A 10380-nucleotide genomic window follows, 5' to 3' on the forward strand; every position below is an offset into this window, starting at 1 on the left:
CCCCCAGCACCTCTGTGATTCCAATAGCAGGTTTTCTCTGGGACACTGAGATTTTGGGGGGAGATGGTGGCTCCTTTCCTTCCTCACCCTGGAGGAAACTCAGCTTTTTATTCCATCCTTGATGATTCATGGAATAACACGAGCGGCATGAAGAAAGAGGAGAGGGAACGTCTCACAGCTGGGGGGAAGGTGGCCGCATCCCGTCTGTCTGGCCATTGCCATTGCCGGAGAGAAGGTTTCACTGGAATTGAATGCCCTGGCTCAGAGGAGAGACACAGGAAGATTTTGCTGTTCATGAATCCACACAAAGGAAATTGTTTCTCTGTGTGTAAATGAGGAGGGAAATGAAACACCCACATGGTGGCATCTAAGGCATAAGGAAACCCTGTAGGATTGGACTAGGATACGTTCTCAAGCAGCATGTTCCTTACTTTGCCCATCTGTCAATTTTGATTATTATGGATGGAAATATTTTGCCAGCGGGTTGTGTGTTTACACCAAAACTGACAATTACCAACAAATACGTCATTCTTCCGAGCCTGCCTAGTCTGCAATTGAGGGGTTTCGAGGGATACAGTCACTCTCCCCAGGCCCCAGGCCAGGCCTGTGCTCTCCATGCTGCCCACTTCCCACCCTGCTGGGATCCTTCCCTCATCTCCCCCCACCCCGAGAACTCTGCCTCCCAGCCCCGCTTCTGGGATCCTCTCCCCTCCCCTGCTGGCAGGCTCCTGCCCCGTTCCTTTCTTTTCCGGCCTCCCCTCTGAGCAAAAGCTATGCCCTCTTCCCACACCGGGAATTGAACCCGGGCCGCCTGGGTGAAAACCAGGAATCCTGACCACTAGACCACATGGGACTGGTGCTGCTGGGCTTCTCTAAGCCAACCCCTCGTGAGAGCAGCGACACTGCCAAGCAGGGCCTGTGCCCAGGGCTGCATGAACCCTCCGGGTGCTGAGGTCTCCCCTCTATCCATTCCCGGTGCCTGTGATCAGGACCCACAGATCGGGGCTCTCAGGTGCTGCACAGACCGGGACTGAGATTAACCCTCTTGTGCAAGGTGCTGTACAAACCCTGGCCAACACTGGGACACCCGTGGCGTTCCCCTCAATTTCCCTCAGCCTCTGCTGCCCAACTTCCTCTGACCCCTGGCAATAAACCCACCTTTCCAAACAGTCCTTCTTCCCCTGCCCCCTCTCTTGGCTTGCACACCCTGGGCCCACCTGCTCCCGCCCCCCAGGTGAAGAAGCCATTGAGACAACTTCAGCCACTGGAGACAGCCCCAGCCAGCGCTGCAGCCCGCCCCGGGGTGCTCTTTGCAAGACGCAGGAAGGGGGAGCGGTGGGTGCTGGGCAGAAGGAGGCAGGAGCCGGGAGAACAAAGCCCAGAGCTGGGCAGCTCCTGGGGGCAGGGCTCGGGCACAGCCCGGGTGCGGGGCAGCTCCTGGGGGTGAGGCCTGGAGGAGCCCGGGGGCGGGGCAGCTCCTGGGGGCGGAGCTCGGGCCCAGACCGGACGCTGCTGCTGCCCCCGTGGGACCCGAGATCCCAGGCTGGGCAGCTGAGGCTCCCCCTGGGGTCCCTGCTGGGGGGGGCATAATTAACCCCTCTGTGTCTGGCCAGGGGGGGCTTTCTCCAGCAGGGACCAGCCCTCTGGGCAGCCCTGGGCTCTTCCCGCCCCCAGCCGGTGGCCCCCAATGAGTGGGAGACCACCGGGGGGGAGAGCTGCGGAGGGGGCAGGAAAGTGACTTTCTGCCCCCCCGGGACCCAGGGAGAAGCCTCGGAGCTGCCTGAGCCCCAGCGGAGCCGCTGCCAGGATCTGCCCCCGGCACTGCTGGGGAGGCAGATGCCGGGTCTCTGCTGGGGAAGGGAGAAGCACGTGTCCCCCATGGGGACTGCCCGGACCCCGGTTTCCCAATCCCAGTTGCTGTCCCCTAGCTACCAACACATTTGCCCCCAGCCCTCAGTTGCCCCTCACCTGCTCATCCCCCACTGCAACCCCTTTCCCTCATCCAGGGAGCCTTCCCCCTCCTTTGCCCACTTCAATCAGCCCCTCAGAGGGCTCCCTGCTGCCCATCTGAACGGTGGCAGGGGGGGACCATCACTTTCTGTTTATGTGTTGGACAGTCCCATAAAATCCAGTCCAACCGTCCCCCTTTTCCACCAGTTAGTTAATAGCAATATAAAATCCCCTCCAGTCTTGGTGTTTTTCTCTGGTGTTATCCATTGGCTAGTTTGTGACACGTTTTCTCGGCAGATCTCAAAGGCTGATAGAAAATATCCGAAACGTTTGCCCCACTTTTCCTCTAGTTGTCTATTTCTAATTGAATATGCCCTGAGATTTTCTTACCATTTGATCATCAGAGAGACAGGGAAAATCTCACATTTACACCTTTTCTCAGATTCTTGAACATGGATCTAAAACGTTTCCCAAAGTTGCCCATTTCCGCTCTGTTGATTTCCCAAATATTGATGGGAAATACACTCAGCTTTTACCTGATATTGACAACTGATAGAAAATCCCTCCAATTTCCACCCTTTCTCTTTCATTTCTGAACACTGATCTCAAAATTCAGGTTTTGCCTCTATGTCGTTATCAAATGTCAATTAAAAATCCTCTCGGATTTGGGGCTCTTCCCCATGTCTCTAAATCCCAGCAACTTCTCCTTCCTTGGAGGGATTCTGTTACCCTGAGTCCTTCTCCATCTTGGAGGTTACAGGGAGTTAAATTGCCCAGTGATCATCTTTCCCTTCTCCTTTGAGAATCATTTGTTCCCCCCTTTATCTCTGTTAAAAATCTTTACTGATGAAAGAGATCAGCCATGTATTCAATACCCATCAAAGCCAGAGGCCTCCCTCTGTTTGAGGGATCAGTGGCTGCCAGCTGGCGAAAGGAGAGTTGGCTGGACCCTTTACGTTTCTCCAGGTGGCACGGGATGGGGAGGTCCCTCTGAGTGCAACGTGGGCCCAGAAGTATCCCAAACCCCATGACAAAGGGTCTCTATGAGGGGTTGCTTCCCACAGTGCTAAGATGCAGCCACCTCTGGGGTGGATCCATGGTGGCCATTATTTGCTGATGACAGGGCATGGAAATTTCTTACCTATTTTGGCCCCTCCAGGCCGTCCATTCTCCTGTTAAATAAACATCCCCCAGGGCTCCCTCTGTCTGTATGACTGGCCAGCAAGGGGTGGTGATAACTTTCTATCCACTTGTCAGACACTGTGAGGGAACACTGTTGCTGGGGGGGGGGGCGGGTGCACGTCTGTGTGGGGAGATTGCAGCGGGAGCTGAAGGGGCATTGTGGTAGGGGGAGGCCTCTGAGTAGCTGGGCAGGGGGGACCCTAGTCAGGTTGGTGGGTTCTGGAGGGTTTGGGGTTTCAGGGGGTAGTTCTGATGTGCCCAGCCCTAAGGCTATGGGTCCTGGAGGTGGGTATCGCTGGGGGCCTGTTGGCTGCAGAACAGTGTGGGTGGGAGTCTCTTGGGGGGGTGGGGCAGGGGGTTACAGGGTACCTGGTGCTGGGCCAGGGGCTCTGTCTGGGATTGCCCAGCTGGCTCCTCGGATCATTGCCATGCCCGGTGCACAGAGCTGTGCGGGGGGGATCCCCGGCGCGAGGTCAAGGGATGCCAGACAAGCAGTGTGAGGGGTCCTGCTGTAAAGCATCAGGTGGTCCAGCTGGGGGTGGGGGGTCCCAGGCAAATGGCATGCCATATCCTGCTGGAGGGCAGGCAGGGGTTCGAGGCAGGCAGTGGGGGACTGAATTCCCAGAGGGGGGTTCCCTTGGGGTGGTTCCTGGCTGCTGGGGGCTCTTGTTTGGGGGCATTTTGGGATTCCCAACCTGGCAGTAACAGTCTGGTGGGGGGTTCTTTTGGCCAGTGGGGCTCTGTGGGGTATCTGGGGTCCCTGGCCAGGGACTCTGGGGGCTGGGTCCCAGGGAATATCTGGTGGGACCGTGGCTGGGGGGTCTGGGCTCTGGCTACTGAGGGCCCTGGATGGAGGCTCTGGGGGCTGCTACTAACCATGCCACTTATCTCTGATCACCTTGTGCCAGAACCCTGGCTCCCAGCACTGCCCGGCGGCATTCCCCGGCCACGCCCAGTCACCGTGATAACTTTCTATCCACTTTCACTGTGAGGTGAAATCACAGGTTTTGATTTTCTCCCCCCTTGAAAACTGCAGGAAATTCTGGTTCCATTGGGAAAATTCATGACCCCCAGTCCTTTCCTAGATCTGGGGGGTGAGAGAGATGGGAAGGGGGTTAGCCCGACCACACAATGATCTCTTCCACAGCGTTCTGGACTCGTCCTTTCTAAAATCTGGTTTCACTGAGACCGTCGTTACTCCAGAGTCACTGCATGGAAAGTCAAGGAGTGACTCCAGATGGACAGTGGGGCAAATGAGATTAGCAATCCTCCCTGTGAGGAGCGGCTCTCATTAGCTGCTCTCCCCAGGGAGCTAAGGGAGGGAAGGCTGCTCACACGCTCTGTCCTTCTCTGCTCAGGATATTGGGGTTCAGCTTCCTGGGTCAGACCCTGCAGCCTCCATTGTGATCTGGGAGACCAGGCTGAGCAGCTGCTGCTCCCCCACCAGGGGTTCTGTGCTGGGAAGTGAAAGAAATGAAAGGAAAATGCTGGGGTCTGGCCTTAAAATGACTCTACACAAACAGCCCCACCCTCCCCCAGTCATTTCTCATCCCATTAGCAATTGCAGGATCAAATCCAGCCATGAGGGAGCAACCAACCCAGGAATGGGACTTTCCTACCAGACGGACAGGGAGAGGGGACAGGGTAAAGGAGATAGGAGACAGAGACTGAAAGGGGCCGTGGGAGAGAAGAGTTTCAAGAGAGATTTCCAGATCGCTAATCTGCCCAGACAGAGGTAACGCTGCACCCTGGTTAATATCACTTTCCTGTGGAACAAGATGAGGATCAGAGAGAGGAAAAGCCAGTTCCTGACCCCACATCCCTCCTGCTGGGGTGTGGCTGCCCTGGGGTCAGTGTCTGAGGGAATCCTCGAAAGGGACTCTTGGTTCTGCTCTTTTACAGCATTGTGTTCAGAGACTTTGTTGCAGAGTGGTGGGGAGGGAGAAGGGAGGCTTACAAATGTGTCTGTGGGCTTAGCCTGGCAGGAGGGGCCAGGTCTACACTGTAGTGAAGAGAATATCAAGCATTTTCCCAGCACGGCAGACTGTAGGATGTCTGTCTGTGGGGAAAGGGTCTGGGGGAAGCGTAATGTGAAATGAACTGAATCCTGGTCTGAAACCTCCACAACTGCCCTTCTCGCCCTGCCAGCCTGCAGAATGACGTCCATGTTTCGCTCCAGTTCATCCCAGCCTCCCACGGGACAGGGGAGAGAAATGGCTGCAGAGGAGCCAGCTCAGGTAGGGATTATTGGGGGGGTTCTGATTTGTTCCTGCAGGAGAGAGAGGGACAGCAAATACACCGGAAAGGGGAAGGTTTGCACCTTCTGGTTTGGAGGTTGGAGCGGGGCAGGAAATGCACAGGGTGGAGAAAGGGAGGAGGCCAGGAGGTGGCAAACCTGCTGGGAGTTGTTTAATAAGTGGCCTAGATTCAAGGAACAGACCCATGAGGTTCGGAGGTGGAAATGCTCCAATTTGTGGAAAAGAAAATAACCCACCAACATGGGGCTAGGAAAACTGACCAGACTCCCAGTGCTGGAGCCTGACCCAACTAAGCAGTAAGATATGAAGGGGGCACCCACCCATCAGGCTTAGGGGAGATTCCCCTCCCTTCATATCCAGCTCCTCACAAGGAGGAGGGTGTTGGGCTTCCTACCAGGAAGCTCGCCCTGGACCCTGCTCGGGGCTCCATCTCCGGTATCCGTCTGTGGCTAGTAGGTGTGTGATGGATCTGCTGGGAGAGAGGAGGGGCTCTCTCTTCGCCCCCTCACGCTGGTGTTTCCTGGGTGCTCTGTGCGGGGTGGGGGTGGGGGTGGGACTCTTTTGACTGCGGTCCACCCAGAGTTTCGTTTGATTGGCTCCTCTCCCCCACGAATAGTGGGGCTGTGAGTCGGGCAGCAGGTCCTGAGTGTGGGGCTCTTGCTCTTTCAGGGGACGGTGATCTTCGAGGAGGTGGCTGTGTATTTCACCAGGGAAGAGGGGGCTCTGCTGGACCCCGCTCAGAGAGCCCTCTACAGAGCCGTCATGCAGGAGACCTATGAGAATGTGACCTCGCTGGGTAAGGGTTCCTGTCCCCTCGGTTCTTGGGAGGGGAACGGAAGAGATGAGGTTCACGCCACCCCCACAATGCCACCTCTGCTCTGTCCTGTTCCAGCATCACCCCAGCATGCCAGTGACACACACACGACCAGAGACCCTCCCCTGCTGCTGAACGCTGTGGGAAGAGAGCACAGGAGCAGAATTGCACAGTGTCAAATATCTCCTGTTTGCACAAGTAAAACGGGGGGTTAGATCCAGCATAACAAACAGAAGCTTCCTACCCCTGGCCTTCTCTCAAACCCTGAGCCTTCTCCACCCAGACCAGGACGTGCTTGGGGTGTCACAAGCAGGCTGCTGGAGTCAGGGCTGCTGGTCCAGAGTTACTGATCACACAGACACTCGGGGCGTCCTTGAATGCTGGCTGGGGGAATCCAGACAAGGGAGCTCCAGCTGCAAAACATTGAATCTCACCCAGGATTACAGATGACAACTCCTCACAGGTCTGGATTGCACCCCAGCATGGGAAAATGACCTAGGTTGGTAGTGAAACTTCCTGAAAAGTGGAGAGTGTTGCTCCCCCATCCCCATGTGCAATAACCACAATCTCTCTCTTCTGCAGATTCCTTGGATCTTGGGCTCCATCATTCCTGAAGTCACATGACCTGATTCTTATGTTTCACATTCTGCTTTTCCAGACTAATTAGAGTCTGTTGCTCCTGAATTGAAGCTTCTAATTTCCCAGTGTTCTCCACACCGAGGGACTTTCATACTCCTTCCCATTACGGTGGACTCACTAGATTCCCTAGTACATAAGAACGGACACACTGGGACAGACCAAAGGTCCATCTAGCTTAGTATCCCATCTTCCAACAGTAATCAATGCCAATTGCCCCAGAGGGAATGAACAGAACAGGTAATCATAGAATCATAGAAGATCAGGGTTGGAAGGGACCTCAGGAGGTCATCTAGTCCAACCCCCTGCTCAAAGCAGGACCAATCCCCAACAAAATCATCCCAGCCAGGGCTTTGTCAAGCCTGACCTTAAAAACTTCTAAGGAAGGAGATTCCACCACCTCCCTAGGTAACCCATTCCAGTGTTTCACCACCCTCCTAGTGAAAAAGTTTTTCCTAATATCCAACCTAAACCTCCCCCACTGCAACTTGAGACCATTACTCCTCATTCTGTCATCCACCACCACTGAGAACAGTCTAGATCCATCCTCTTTGGAACCCTCTTTCAGCTATCAAAATTGAAAGCAGCTATCAAATCCCCCCTCATTCTTCTCTTCTGCAGACTAAACAATCCCAGTTCCCTCAGCCTCTCCTCATAAGTCATGTGTTCCAGTCCCCTAATCATTTTTGTTGCAATCTGCTGGACGCTTTCCAATTTTTCCACATCTTTCTTGTAGTGTGGGGCCCAAAACTGGACACAGTACTCCAGATGAGGCCTCACCAATGTCGAATAGAGGGGGACGATCACTACCCGTTGAGCCCGACAATCTAGCCAGCTTTCTATCCACCTTATCGTCTATTCATCCAGCTCATACTTCTTTAACTTGCTGGCAAGAATACTGTGGGAGACCATGTCAAAAGCTTTGCTGAAGTCAAGGAACAACACGTCCACTGCTTTCCCCTCATCCACAGAGCCAGTTATCTCATCATAGAAAGCAATTAGATTAGTCAGGCGTGACTTGCCCTTGGTGAATCCATGCTGACTGTTCCTGATCACTTTCCTCTCATCTAAGTGCTTCAGAATTGATTCCTTGAGGACCTGCTTCATGAAAATCCTGTGAGATTCAGCACAGACCAGAGAGAGAGCAGGGAAATCGGCCAGGGGATAAAGTGGGTAAATTAATTTCCTGTTGGGGAACTCAGAAGGACCTCAAGGAAAGCACAACACAGCAGGAAATCCTCAGGGGAAAGACAAAAAATACATGCACTGAGTGTGGGAAAAACTTATATGACCAGTCTCTGATGCAGAGAATCCATGATCAGAGAATCCATGCAGGAGAGAGGCCCTATGAATGCAGTGAGTGTGAGAAAACCTTCAATCACAGCTCAAACCTTGTTACTCATCAGAGAATCCACACTGGGGAGAGGCCCTATGAATGCCGTGAGTGTGGGAAAACATCTTGGCACTCAGCCCATGTTAGCCATCAGAGAATCCGCAAGAGGGATCAACACCGTAAAAACCTCTAGGAGTATCCATACTTTCTTTTCTTTAATATTTTTCCTAATTCCCAAATAGTAACTTTTAAAGTTGTTTGAAATGTTTGCAGCACCATTATCCCTCAGCTTGTCCAAATGAGTAGCCCATTTTTGCCTTTTGCAGTTCACCCTGTTTCGAGGTGGACCCATTTGTCCTTCCTATCTACTGCATTGTCTCATGAATAATTTGAGTGTGCCCTTCCTATCAGGAACCAGGGAGCATCACATCTATACCATTCCTCCTATTGCAAAATTATTGTTCAGAATCACCAATGATTCAGATTGTATCATTGCCAGTTGTTCTCACGTTGCTCTGGGTTGTGCTGAAGAGCAGTTATATTGGGAACTTTCCCAATTATATTTAAATGAAGAGGAACAGGGGCAGGAAAAGAAGTGTCATTACAGCCTCTGTGACACTGGAAGGAGATGGGGTGACTCAGAGATTCCCTCCTTCCCCATCTCTCCAGACCTGTTAACTCTGCATGGCTCAGACAGGAGGGATCTTCATCACATTCTATCCCTCCACTTCTCAAAGTGTCACGTGATGAAGCGTTCTCAGCTGTCTGTGCTTGGAGACGATGCTTTGACTTCTTTAATCCTATATCAGAGTCGCTATGCCTGGAGATGAAAGTGTCAAAAACCTGAAAGGGGAATTCAGATGGATCCCAAGCACAGTGTCATCATTTGGAGGTTAAATCCCAGGTTCCATCTATTGGTAAAGCCACTTCTGGCAAGGGGGCTGTTTTGTCCCCCATTATGGATACTAAAAATTTTTTAAATAACCTAACTAATTCTATGGCATGGGGAATGGTCCCCTTCATGATGCAGATGTTGAGGAAATAGAAGTGGTTTTTTTTTTTTACTGAATTTACCCTTTGTAGGTGCTAAAAAAAGTGTATGAAATGAAATCAGTGTTGGAAATCTAATAGCTGCAGAAAAATAACTATTTTTGAACAGAAACTCCAGCTCTGATAACTTACAGGGCTGTATCCAGTCCCTTGCCTGGAATTGTGCCACCAAATTAAAGAAAAGCTGGGCATGTTTCAGGAAGCCATTCCTCATTAACGCTGCTGAGATTTTGAGTGTTTTTGTAAAGGATTTTACTTCAGAGAAGTGTACATTTACCCTAACCAAGGCCAAGGATTTGGAAAGAACTGGGGTTGAATGAGTACACACTCCGTTCTTGGTTTCCATCCCAGTAAAAGAAGCTATGGTGACTAAAGACCCAAGGAAAATTGTACAACTCACTGATTACAGATCCAAAGCATGCCAGGGTTAGATTGAGAACAATCATCCTTCGCCATTTGGATCCAAAGAGAGAGAGTGCTTCATAGGACATTCCCTCCTCGTGGATTCCAAACTGGGTGCCTGATTGGGTAATGTCAAAGTCAGATTCAGGACTCACATAATTTGTCAGACCATTCTGTTTATTAGCAAAGTGCTTTGCCAATGCACCCAGATGTGTGAGCCCCCTGCAAAGGCTCAAGCTAACTTATTTATACAGATAAGCCAAAGCCAATTTAACATAAGAGACAAAAGGAAGCAGAAACTGACAAATATACATACATATCTTACTTGCATACTAATGTTTACCAATCTCCTAGCTCAGTAGGAGCTCTAAGTTAATTAGTTTGAGGATCCATTGTCTCACACTCCTTAATGTTTCTCTTCCTGACAACTATATTTCAACAAACCCTTCAAGTAGCATTTCTTTAATGAATTATAATTTCAATATAATTCATTCTATTTTCACAGAAACAAGGACTTTCAGGCTGTAGAAATGATGGAAACCAATGAGGCAATGAATGTGTCCGGTTCCAGTTTCAGACTTCCAGATACTCGCATGTTGAGTCCTGATTCTCTGGTTTTGTGTCTGATGCTCCGGCTTCACAATAAAGCTGATGTTGGCACAGCTGCCCCCATGTAGCTGCACTGGTGTAGCATGCTATTACAGATGCTCTAAGCCAATGGGAGAGATCTCTCTCGTCGGACTTCATTAGTCCAG

The 10380-nt window shown here is 51.7% G+C and overlaps 1 non-coding gene across 1 annotated transcript; it reads right to left on the reverse strand.

Annotated features, from left to right (window-relative positions):
- Positions 1 to 781: 781 nt before the first annotated feature.
- TRNAE-UUC (transfer RNA glutamic acid (anticodon UUC)) lies at positions 782 to 853 on the reverse strand. The gene has a single exon. It is a non-coding gene; the product is annotated as a tRNA-Glu (tRNA).
- Between the last annotated feature and the right edge of the window lie 9527 nt (positions 854 to 10380).

This window comes from Lepidochelys kempii, chromosome 28 (genome assembly GCF_965140265.1).
Source record: "Lepidochelys kempii isolate rLepKem1 chromosome 28, rLepKem1.hap2, whole genome shotgun sequence".
Taxonomy (NCBI): domain Eukaryota; kingdom Metazoa; phylum Chordata; order Testudines; family Cheloniidae; genus Lepidochelys; species Lepidochelys kempii.